This window comes from Cucurbita moschata, unplaced genomic scaffold (assembly GCF_002738365.1).
Source record: "Cucurbita moschata cultivar Rifu unplaced genomic scaffold, Cmos_1.0 Cmo_Scf00046, whole genome shotgun sequence".
Classification (NCBI taxonomy): Eukaryota; Viridiplantae; Streptophyta; class Magnoliopsida; order Cucurbitales; family Cucurbitaceae; genus Cucurbita; species Cucurbita moschata.
In genome coordinates this window covers 785,381-798,272 of record NW_019268562.1, presented here as the reverse complement: position 1 = coordinate 798,272, position 12,892 = coordinate 785,381, and the positions used below count along the sequence as shown (strand labels likewise).

Sequence of the window (12,892 nt, the reverse complement as noted above, 5' to 3'; positions counted from 1 at the left end):
TATTTATTTGTGTGGGGACCAGGGTAAGGGATTCATCGCAAGGAAGTGGCAGGGATCGAATTCCCCATGGAGAATTTTAGTGGGTTTTGAATCCAAGAGTCAGTCTTAGAGGAAAAGGCCCAGAGTGTTGAAGATGAAAGGCCAAGAATCTTTAAAGGAACAATGACTTTTTATGGGTCGGGAAACAATGGCATCCTGATGTCTGTATTTAGTTTTAGAAGACCTTATACATTTGTTATTTCTATTGTAAAATGGTAAAGCGTAGAGAGAGAAAAAAAAAAGATACAGAGAAGCAATAGAAGAAGTATTTTCAAATAAACAGAGTGTTCTTTATCTCCTTCTATCATTAGTTCGTGTGAGATTTATTTCACAAATTTGTGAGTTTTCTTTAACAAATTGGTATCAAGCCAATGGCGAATGTGACAGGTCAAATGCTGCTACCGCGACTATCGAAGACAAAATTTGAGAATTGGAGCATTCATATGAAAGCTCTTCTCGGTTCTCAAGATGCATGGGAGGTGGTCGAAGAAGGGTTAGAAGAACCAAAAGAGGTGCGATCAAAGGATAAGGGGGCACTGTACATGTTGTTCTGAGTCGTTGACGAGTCGGGCTTTGAGAAGTTTGCCAGTGCAACTACTTCAAAAGAATCGTGGGACACTTTAGTAAAAACGTTCAAAGGAATCGACCGAGTCAAGCAAGTGCGTCTCCAAACTCTTCGTGGCAAGTTGGAGAACACGAAGATGAAGGAGTCAGAAAATGTATCTGACTACATCATGCATTTACAGACTGTGGTAAACCAACTCAACCGAAATGGAGAAATGTTAGCCGAGCCGCGGGTTTTGGAGAAGATTTTAAGGTCATTAACCAACAACTTTGAGAATGTTGTACGCGCGATATTAGAGTCAAATGACCTAGCGACGTTCATAGTCGATGAGCTAGCCGGTTCTCTCGAGGCACACGAACAACATAAGAAGAAGAAGTAGCAAAGACTCGATCAAGCACTTCAAACCAAGGCATCAATCAAAGATGAAAAGGTACTCTACTCTCAAAATTTTGAAGGTAGAGATTGTGGCCGTGAAAGTAGTAAAAATTGTCATGGTGATCAAGGCAACAGTCATGAAGGATACTTTAAGAAGATGGGATAGTCGAGCCAAGAAAATTGGCGTGGAAGAGCATGCAGTCGAGGAAGAGGTGGCCGATCAATTTACTCCAACATTCAGTGCTACAAATGTCACAAATATGGTCACTCTGCGAATGATTTTAACTTCGACAAATGTTACAATTGTGGCAGAGGGGCATTTTGCAAAAGATTCTTGAGTCGATAAAAAGGTGGAAGAAACAATCAACCTAGCCTTGGATGACGCAACAAATGAAGGTCTTCTCTTGATGTCTCAAAATGAAGATCGGAAAGCGAAAGAACACAATGCAGAAAAATACGATGGTGGTAGTTATGAGGTGGTGGAATCCGTTGGAAATGAGGGGATATGCAGCGGATTTGGCAAAATCGCGATATCGGAGACGAGAAAATCGAAGAAGGAATCTGGATTGAACACGCGATCGGCGAACGAGCCAAAGAAACTTCCAGATCATCAGAAGGAGAACAGAGATTTAGAGCAACAACCAAAATCTGTCGTGGATAAATCTGTGGAGAAGTCTCAGTTGCAGACGTTGAAATCGTCGAACGAGATGCCTTTTGAAGGAGAAAGTAGACATTGAAAAAGAAGAAAGCTTTTAGAAGTGGAGATTGAAAGGTTAGAGAATGGGAAGGTAATTTCTGCTGATGAATCGTGGGTACAAAACTGGAGGTGAGCGCTGGGAAGTGAAATTCTTTACATTGAAGCATGGCACCATGCAGATCGGGTCGAACATCCTTTGAGTCAAACTGGGTTAGATGTGGGCGTGGGTCGGAAGAGCTACCGCGTGTCACGCATATCGAGTGGAGCCGCATCACTTTACAATGCGCTTGACGCGTTCTTCCACCCAATCGTGAACACGAGTCCCTCAAGCTGTCTAATGCGCTTTCCCTCCCGCAAGTTAAATTTCTCTCCTGACTACACTTAATCTTGCCTTCAAAGTCAGTTCATTTACCTCCTTGTTCCTCGAACCTCTAACCATCTGAGCTAATAGGTCATAGGTTTTATGTACATTACAGATCGTTAGCTCCTAATCCAGTCAATCGAGTTTCGTTTACATAACTTCATGCATAATAAATTTTAAAAAGTCTGTTGTCTTTTAAAGTTCGAAGTGTTTTAACTCGTATCATGAAAAGATATCATTAAAAATTAATGAAATTGGCGCATGCAGGTGTCGAACCTGCGACCTTTGCATTATTAGCACGACGCTCTAACCAACTAAGCTAATAGGCCATAAGTTTTATGCACATTGTAGATCAATAGCTCCTAATTTAGTCAATCGAGTTTAGGTTACATAATTTTATGCATAATAAAATTAAAACTTCAAGTCATTATCTTTAAAGTTCGTAGTGTTGTAACCCCGTATCATGAAAAGATATTATTAAGAATTAATAAAATTTAGCCTATGTATTTGTCGAACCTACAACCCTTCACGTTATTAGCACAACAACCTAACCAACTGAGCTGATAGGTCATAGGTTTTATGTACATTATAGATCATTAGCTCCTAATCCAGTCAATCGAGTTTGGTTTACATAACTTTATGCATAATAAACTTAAAAAAGTCATTATCTTTTAAAGTTCGTAGTGTTTTAACCGTATCATGAAAAGATATCATTAAAAATTAATGAAATTAGCCCATGAAAGTGTCCATGAAAGTGTCGAACCTGCGACCTTCACGTTATTAGCATGACACTCTAACCAACTAAGCTAACAAGCCATAGGTTTTATGCACATGGTAGATCAATAGCTCCTAATTTAGTCAATCAAGTTTAGGTTACATAATTTTATGCATAATAAAATTAAAACTTCAAGTCATTATCTTTAAAGTTCGAAGTGTTGAACCCCGTATCATGAAAAGATATTATTAAGAATTAATAAAATTTAGCCTATGTATTTATCGAACCTACAACCCTTCACGTTATTAGCACAACAACCTAACCAACTGAGCTGATAGGTCATAGGTTTTATGTACATTATAGATCATTAGCTCCTAATCCAGTCAATCGAGTTTGGTTTACATAACTTTATGCATAATAAACTTAAAAAAGTCATTATCTTTTAAAGTTCGTAGTGTTTTAACCGTATCATGAAAAGATATCATTAAAAATTAATGAAATTAGCCCATGAAAGTGTCGAACCTGCGACCTTCACGTTATTAGCATGACACTCTAACCAACTAAGCTAACAAGCCATAGGTTTTATGCACATGGTAGATCAATAGCTCCTAATTTAGTCAATCAAGTTTAGGTTACATAATTTTATGCCTAATAAAATTAAAACTTCAAGTCATTATCTTTAAAGTTCGAAGTGTTGAACCCCGTATCATGAAAAGATATTATTAAGAATTAATAAAATTTAGCCTATGTATTTATCGAACCTACAACCCTTCACGTTATTAGCACAACAACCTAACCAACTGAGCTGATAGGTCATAGGTTTTATGTACATTATAGATCATTAGCTCCTAATCCAGTCAATCGAGTTTGGTTTACATAACTTTATGCATAATAAACTTAAAAAAGTCATTATCTTTTAAAGTTCGTAGTGTTTTAACCGTATCATGAAAAGATATCATTAAAAATTAATGAAATTAGCCCATGAAAGTGTCGAACCTGCGACCTTCACGTTATTAGCATGACACTCTAACCAACTAAGCTAACAAGCCATAGGTTTTATGCACATGGTAGATCAATAGCTCCTAATTTAGTCAATCAAGTTTAGGTTACATAATTTTATGCATAATAAAATTAAAACTTCAAGTCATTATCTTTAAAGTTCGAAGTGTTGAACCCCGTATCATGAAAAGATATTATTAAGAATTAATAAAATTTAGCCTATGTATTTATCGAACCTACAACCCTTCACGTTATTAGCACAACAACCTAACCAACTGAGCTGATAGGTCATAGGTTTTATGTACATTATAGATCATTAGCTCCTAATCCAGTCAATCGAGTTTGGTTTACATAACTTTATGCATAATAAACTTAAAAAAGTCATTATCTTTTAAAGTTCGTAGTGTTTTAACCGTATCATGAAAAAATATCATTAAAAATTAATGAAATTAGCCCATGAAAGTGTCGAACCTGCGACCTTCACGTTATTAGCATGACACTCTAATCAACTAAGCTAACAAGCCATAGGTTTTATGCACATGGTAGATCAATAGCTCCTAATTTAGTCAATCAAGTTTAGGTTACATAATTTTATGCATAATAAAATTAAAACTTCAAGTCATTATCTTTAAAGTTCGAAGTGTTGAACCCCGTATCATGAAAAGATATTATTAAGAATTAATAAAATTTAGCCTATGTATTTATCGAACCTACAACCCTTCACGTTATTAGCACAACAACCTAACCAGCTGAGCTGATAGGTCATAGGTTTTATGTACATTATAGATCATTAGCTCCTAATCCAGTCAATCGAGTTTGGTTTACATAACTTTATGCATAATAAACTTAAAACTATAAGTGATTATCTTTTAAATCTAGTATCATTAAATATATAATTATTGAGAATTAATGAAATTGACCATGCAAGTGACCTGCTGTAGCTCCTAATCTAGCCAATCGAATTTAGGTTACATAATTTAATGCATAATAAAACTTAAAACTCTCTAAATTAAAGTCATTATGAAATTAGCCCATCCAACCTTTGTGTTATTAACACGACGTTCTAACCAACTAAGCTAAAAGGCCACAAGTTTTATGCTCATTGCAGAGCAGTAGCCCCTAAACTAGTCAATCGAGTTTAGGTTACATAATTTTATGCATAATCAATATAAAATTTTAGGTCATTATCTTTTAAAGTTTGCAGTGCTTTAATCCCATATCATTAAAGATATCATTGAGAATTAATGAAATTGACCCATCCAAGTGGCAAACCTGCCACCTTCGCACTTAATTAGTGCGACAGCTAATGGGCCAAAGGTTTTATGCAAATTGCAGATCCATAGCTCCTAATGAAGCCAATTGAGTTTATGTTACATAATTTTATGCATAATAAAAGTTCAAACTTTCCAATTTTAAGACATTATCTTTAAAGATCGTAGTATTGTAATCTCATATCATGAAAATATATTATTAAGAGAATTAATGGTATTGTCCCACCGTAAAAGAGAGGTCCATCACTTCATTTTATAAGCCCACTTGAACTGTTTAAAGTCAGTCCAAGAATACATTTTTTTACGGCTCTTGGTCAATATTTTGGTTGATATGGCTTGGGTTTGATACGCTCGGACCCTTTCTTCTTTCAATTTTTCAGAAGCTCAAATTAGTTAAGCTATGGGAAATTAGTGAGCCCAACAACATCTCTCTAACTCACACAACTATATCGAACTCCGAGAAAACCTTTTAACCTTGCCTTCTTGGTTCATATGCTTGAGGAAACCCTTGTTTCTACATGTATGTATAACTATCTGGATTAGCTCTTAATGTTCAATATATCGTCGTGTGGGCCCATTCTTACCTCTCAATGACTAGAGCTATTGCTCTCTAAAACAAATGTTAACGAGTGTGAAGTTCTGACTTAGTAGCTCATGTGTCTTTGGCTCGGTCTACCTTAACCAAGTTGTCCAGGCCATAATCTAAAAAAATTCAAGTAGATTCAAGGCTCAGATCTCATGTTGGAATTAATTTTGGAATAACTTAGATATAACATTCAATCTTAATTCAAACCTTCAGTTTCTTCCTTTAAGTAGATCATGACTTGATTCGTCTATGTGTATTACTTTATCTTTTAAGTCATAAACTCTAAATCTTGCTAAAGTATCCAATCATTGACCACTTTGCTCATACAACCTCAAAGCTTCCTCTTACTTTTGTGCATAAACATAACAACAAAACAAAAAAAAAAAAAAATATATATATATATATATATATATGTGTTATTTCCTCAAATTTCTTGGTAACACTGAGTGACTTAATAAAACTCTCATTGCATAAGCATAATAAATGTTCTTGTATGTAGTAAAACTTGAGATAATTAAGAATAGTTTCATATACACATCTTGTCGTTTGATATTCATAACAAACCTTGATTCTTATAAAAGGTTTTAAGGGGTTGTTTCGTCATTTTTCTTAGAGTTCATACCTCAAACACGTTCTAATTTCCTCATGATCTTGCATACTTACCCTTAAGGTCATAAATGGGTCTCTTAAAAAGTTTATTTAACAATGGAGGTCTTTTGGAATCTTGAAAACATTTTAGAATTCTTATAGGGGTACGTTGGTCATTTACCACCCAAATCTTGGTTAAATATGGACATATACCAATGGCCTTGTAACTTTGTATAAAATCTTTGAATCATGACATATTGAAATGGCCTTCTAAGTATGTTATAGAAGAGACACAACTCATCGAATCCAATGACAAAATTTAAAATGGAGATCAGTTGCCCACTAATCAGAGAGAATATGTCTGTCATTCTCAACTTGTTAATACAATCTCTAATAAATACAAAGTTAACAGTGAGAAAAGAAAAAACAACCAAAGTTATTCTCCAATGTGAATAAGGTGGAGAATCTCAACTCCCATTTTAAGACTTCACAATATCTCACATTTATATTAAAACAAATAATAGGAGAGAGAAGGTAAAGATCCTATGAACTGATGAAGGTGCAGGCCATGGAAGTCAGTATAGACAATAATAGGGCAGTTGAATGTTTTGAATGTTTTGAATTTTAAGTTAGTACATGATAGGACATATTAGATTTCAGTCAATTTTGTTAGGTGTTTGTGTGAAGCTTGATTTTCCTTTAAAATGGTTGAATTTCATGTTTTAAATTAATTATGTAAGTCCATGGCCTTATTTTAAAAATGTCTATTATGAATTTCTGCATTTATGTGCAGGCATGAGTTGACGTCACTAATTAGCTCAAGAAAATTAGGGTATTACATTTTATGTTATGATATGAATGATATATATGTTATGAATCTACGGCGATATGAATGATATATAATGTTTGAACCTTCACATATTACACCACACATATTATGTTAACATGTTCAAGTTGTGCCAATGAGACATTGATAAACCATGTATATTAACCATAGAAGATTTGTCCAATATACGTGTGTATGTCTCATAGGAATTCTATGTCATGAAAAATAAAATGGATGTATGATTTGCATCATAACTATGTATCATGATTCGAAACTATAGGATCTCATTCATTTCACATGTCACATGCATCGAGAGACTTTCTCGTTATGATTATGTACACTATGATATTATGCATGCTCCTTCCCCTTTGTGGTTTCTGGCAACGTGAGTGTTCGCAAGCCTGCCATCAGATCCATAAGGTATGTATACGAGCTCACTTAATGGGTCCATGTGCGCATGTGTGTTTCGTGTATAGAAAAGTACTACGCATCAAACCTTACTCGAACTTGAAGAAGAGAATAAGGTCATGATGTGTGATGTCCCACATTAGTTGGGGAGAATAACAAATCACCCTTTATAAGGGTGTGGAAACCTTCCCCTAGCAGACGCATTTTAAAGCCTTGAGGGGAAGCCTGAAACGGAAAGTCCAAAGAGGACAATATCTGCTAGCGATGGATCTCGGTCGTAACATCATTGCTTCATTTAAGGTGTAATGCCTTTAGACCTAGATTTAGAATTTAAATCTAACTTGTAACTGTCTTGATATTATTTGAATCAACCACCCGAATTTAATTTAGAGTATTTAGAGCAGTGAATTTGAACCCAGAATTTAATTTAGAGTATTTAGAGTAGTGAATTTGAATCAACCACTAGAATTTAATTTAAAGTAGTTTTACTCTCATTTACTTTCGGGTTTTATTCCCATAGTAAATAACTAAAACAACTTTATTTTCTTGGTGGTTCTTAAAGGTTTGTTCCACAAAAGCAATAAAGATGCTACATTTTCATCCACTAACTTAGATCATTATTTAATAAGGTTGAGAACAACCATTTTTCCATGCGTGCAAGAACTCAAATTTGTTTAGAGGATTATTAATTACTATCTGCCAACCATATGCATCTTTCATTACCCCATGGATCAGAAAGCCATGTTCCCTTTTCTTACTAGAAAACCTCGAATGAAGCATGCCCTAATTTGCTCTCAAAGTCACACCAAAACAATGTCGTTCGAAAAAAATTCTCCTTAAAGTCCCAATAGAATTGGGTTCCTGGATTGACGATATGCACGCCTAAGTCCATAGCAAATCTAAAATTTTACGTTAGATACACCCCAACTAAGATAAATATATACATATAAATTTTAAGAAGTATACGAAAATAAAAACATTAAAATACGAAAATAAAACCATTAAAAACCTAATAAATATTATGTAAAAATTAAATAGTTTAATTTTTTGTTTTTAAAATTTCAAAACTTAAAATAAAAACTTGGATTCCACCATGAGTATGTAGAGATATATATATTCTCTACTAACCTAAATCTTCGTCTTTTGATTTGCAATGAGTATAAAGAGGTGGATTTGAAGGATGGTTCCAAATCACAACTTCCCACTTTATCAATGAAATGAAGGATGTTTCCAAATCACCACTCCCCACTCTGTCAATGGAAGTTGAGAATTGCATGCCCTAAAAAGGAAAGCCAGCTTTACAAAATGAGCCCATATATTTTCAATTTTCAATGTTCCTTATAGAAATATCTTTCAAACCAAAGACCAAAATTTTTATTGAGAATTGCATGCCTCAGTTTGCTAGAGCGGGTGGGCTTTAACAACAAAGTCGGAGGTTCTGCTAAATGAATGAATCCATTCCTTAAGGTTGTGAAAACATCTTTTGAATAGAAATTTTGAATCAATTTAATAAAAGAATAGCAACTTTATAAAAGAAAACCTTTCTAAGTAAGTTGTCTAAAGTGGGATTTCAATCCACGCACTCTCACAAAGACCAAAACTTGACTCCTAACGCCTTCGAACACTCAACCATCCTAATTATTTATTGTGACACCTAACATTGGATGGAGAGAGGAATGAAGCATTCCTTATAAGGGTGTGGAAACCTTGACCTAAAAGAAGCGTTTTAAAACTTTTAAACTTACGACGATACGTAACAGGCCAAAACAAACAATATCTGCTAGCAACTGGAGAGGGAAACCAAACATTTCCTATAAGGTTGTGAATATCTCTTCCTAGTAGACATATTTTAAAATCGTGAGGCTGATGGTGATACGTAATTAGCCAAAGTAGACAATATCTGAAAGAGGTGGGCTTGGTTTGTAACAAATTGTATTAGAGCTAGTCATTAGGTGGTGTGCCAACGAGGTTGCTGGGAACACAAGGGGGTTCCCACCTCGGTTGGGGAGGGGATGAAACATTTCTTATAAGCATGTGAAAATCTCTTACTATTAGACGTGTTTTAAAACCGTGAGGTTGACGACGATATGGAATGAGTCAAAAGTAGATAATATCTAGGCTAATGTTCATAATTTGTTGGAATAGTTTAGTTGGTTAGAGTGTATGATTGTTAATGTTAAGGTCGGAGGTTCATCTCTCTTTTTAGCAATGGGAATGAATCATTCCATTTTAGTATATGGAAAAATTTAACGACAAATTTAACTCTCCAACCAAAGTGGACAATGTCATATAATTATGTAGGTTCGTGATTCCTAACATTGTTACATAGTCTTAATCTAGCATTCTTAATAATAATATTGTGTTCTTTTTAGGGGTAGCTTCAATACAAAAACATAATGTAAAAAATATTTTCGCATAAAGCAGTTACATCATGCATATTCTAGTGACTCTATGTCCCTAGAAAACTAGGGTCGTTACATATAATCTACACCTGAACTTTCTATAACCTAGAGAAAAACCCGTGGCAACTCACTCGATCAAGGATTCGATTACCGCCTACAAGTGGGTTACTTATTTAGTTGCACTAGATATTACTTTTCCTTTTTGGGTGATCACTAATTGTTAGATAAGGTCATAGAGGAGGGTCGTCTCGAGCCGTCAGTTCTATGTGTACAAGTTGTTGTCCTTAGTTTTCGAATCTCGTTCAAATTTTTATTAAATTTTTTCTTTGTCACGTCAGTTTTATGTGTTACGAGTTGTTGTCCTTAGTTTTCGAATCTCGTTCCAATTTTTATGAAATTTTGTCTTTTTCAGGACGTGTCATGAATTATGATTTGAAGTCTTGAAAATTGAGTTATTATAGTTGTGCTTTGAAGTCTTTAAAATTGACTTATTATAGTTGTGCCCTATTTAGCTTATCCAAGCTATTCCCGACGGTTGGTACCTCGCAGTTTAACTCTTCTAAGCATACCAGAAATCAGGTAATTTAGTTATGCTCTTACCATTTTCCTACTATGGATTCAAGTTTCAATAGGTGAGTTGACGAATATGTAATATATGACTATATATCTCCTGAAGATCAGATGACTTGCAACTTGAGATTAGTTGGCGAATATCTTAGAAAAAGACCATAACCTGAAAAGAAAAAAAAAAAATAGTAATTTGGCAATTTGACCAAGTATGCCTTTAAACTCTTTACTATTTGTTTAATAAAAAATAAAAAATGGAGAGATCAAACTAGCAATTTGACAGAGTGAGAATATAAGATTACATATCGTCTTTAATGTTTGTAATGGTTTCTAAAATCACTCTAAATACTAATATTTGTGTGTGTTTTGTATGCCTACTCCAAGTAATTTATTAAGTTAAAAACTTGTGATATGGACTCTGAAATGTGTATTAAGAACAAGTATCAAAGAAATCAAGAATGAACAAAAGAAAACTTACCTAATAGTTAATATAAAGTTGTCAAAAGTGGGATTTGAACCCACACCATCTCATGAGGACCAGAACTTAAGTATGGGGCCTTAGACCCCTCAGCCATCCTAATCATTTATTTTAAGATTTAACATTGATCGATGAGGGGAATGAAGTATTCCTTATAAGGATGTGGAAAGCTCTCCCTAATAGATGCGTTTTAAAACTTTTAGACATACGACGATAAGTAACAGGAAAACAAAAAAAAACAATATCTGCTAGCAATTAGAGAGGGGAACCAAGCATTTTCTTTAAGGTTGTGGATACCTCATCCTAGTAGACATATTTGAAAATCGTGAGGCTGATGGTGATACGTAATTGGCCAAAGTAGACAATATCTGATAGAGGTGAGCTTGGTCTGTAACAAATTGTATTAGAGCTAGTCATCGGGTGGTGTGCCAACGAGATTACTGGGAACACAAGGGGGTGGATTGTGAAATCCCACATCGGTTGGAGAGGGGATGAAACATTTCTTATAAGCATGTGGAAATCTCTCACAATTAGACACATTTTAAAGCCGTGCGGTTGACGACGACATGTAACTAGCTAAAGTAGACAATATCTAGGCTAATACTCATAATTTGTTGGAATAGTTCAGTTTATTAGAGCGTATGATTGTTAACGATAAGGTTGGGGAGGTTCAAGCTCTCTTTTAAGCAATGGTAATGAATCATTCCATTTTAGTATGTGGAAAAATTTAACCCTTCAACCAAAGTGGACCATGTCATATAATTATGGAGGTTCATTATTCCTAACATTGTTACATAGTCTAATGTAATATCTTTAATAATAATGTTGAGTTCTTTTTTAGGGGTACCTTTGATACAAAAACATAATGAAAAAAATATTTTCGCATAAAGTAGTTGCATCATGCATATTCTAGTGACTCTAGGTCCCTAGAAAACTAGGGTCGTTACATATAATCTACACCTGAACATTCTATAACATAGAGAAAAACCTGTGGCAACTTGCTCGACCAAGGATTCGATTACCGCCTATAAGTAGGTTACTTATTTAGTTGCACTATATATTACTTTTCCTTTTTTTGGGGGATCACTAATGGTTAGTTAAGGTCACAGAGTAGGGGCGTCTCGAGCCGTCAGTTCTATGTGTTAGGAGATATAAAAACATAATGAAAAAAATATTTTCGCATAAAGTAGTTGCATCATGCATATTCTAGTGACTCTAGGTCCCTAGAAAACTAGGGTTGTTACATATAATCTACACCTGAACTTTCTATAACATAGAGAAAAACCTGTGGCAACTTGCTCGACCAAGGATTCGATTACCGCCTATAAGTAGGTTACTTATTTAGTTGCACTATATATTACTTTTCCTTTTTTTGGGGGATCACTAATGGTTAGTTAAGGTCACAGAGTAGGGGCGTCTCGAGCCGTCAGTTCTATGTGTTAGGAGATATAAAAACATAATGAAAAAAATATTTTCGCATAAAGTAGTTGCATCATGCATATTCTAGTGACTCTAGGTCCCTAGAAAACTAGGGTTGTTACATATAATCTACACCTGAACTTTCTATAACATAGAGAAAAACCTGTGGCAACTTGCTCGATCAAGGATTCGATTACCGCCTACAAGTAGGTTACTTATTTAGTTGCACTATATATTACTTTTCCTTTTTTGGGGGATCACTAATGGTTAGTTAAGGTCACAGAGTAGGGTCGTCTCGAGCCGTCAGTTCTATGTGTTACGAGTTGTTGTCCTTAGTTTTCGAATCTCCTTCAAATTATTATCAATTTTTTTCTTTGTCACGTCAGTTCTATTTGTTACGAGTAGTTGTCCTTATTTTCGAATCTCATAACAATTTTTATCAATTTTTTCTTTGTCAGTCCCATGAAAAATGATTTGAAGCCTTGAAAATTGAGTTATTATAGTTGTGCTTTAGAGTTTTTAAAATTGAGTTATTATTGTTGTGCCCTACTTAGCTTATCTAAGCTATTCCCGGCCATTGGTGCCATGCAGTTTAA

The 12,892-nt window shown here is 34.7% G+C and overlaps 3 non-coding genes across 3 annotated transcripts; all 3 read right to left on the bottom strand.

Moving 5' to 3' along the window:
- Nucleotides 1-2,292: 2,292 nt before the first annotated feature.
- Nucleotides 2,293-2,366, bottom strand: TRNAI-AAU. The gene has a single exon. It is a non-coding gene; the product is annotated as a tRNA-Ile (tRNA).
- An 887-nt stretch (nt 2,367-3,253) lies between these two features.
- Nucleotides 3,254-3,327, bottom strand: TRNAI-AAU. The gene has a single exon. It is a non-coding gene; the product is annotated as a tRNA-Ile (tRNA).
- Nucleotides 3,328-3,727: 400 nt separating this feature from the next.
- TRNAI-AAU lies at nt 3,728-3,801 on the bottom strand. Its single transcript has one exon. It is a non-coding gene; the product is annotated as a tRNA-Ile (tRNA).
- Between the last annotated feature and the right edge of the window lie 9,091 nt (nt 3,802-12,892).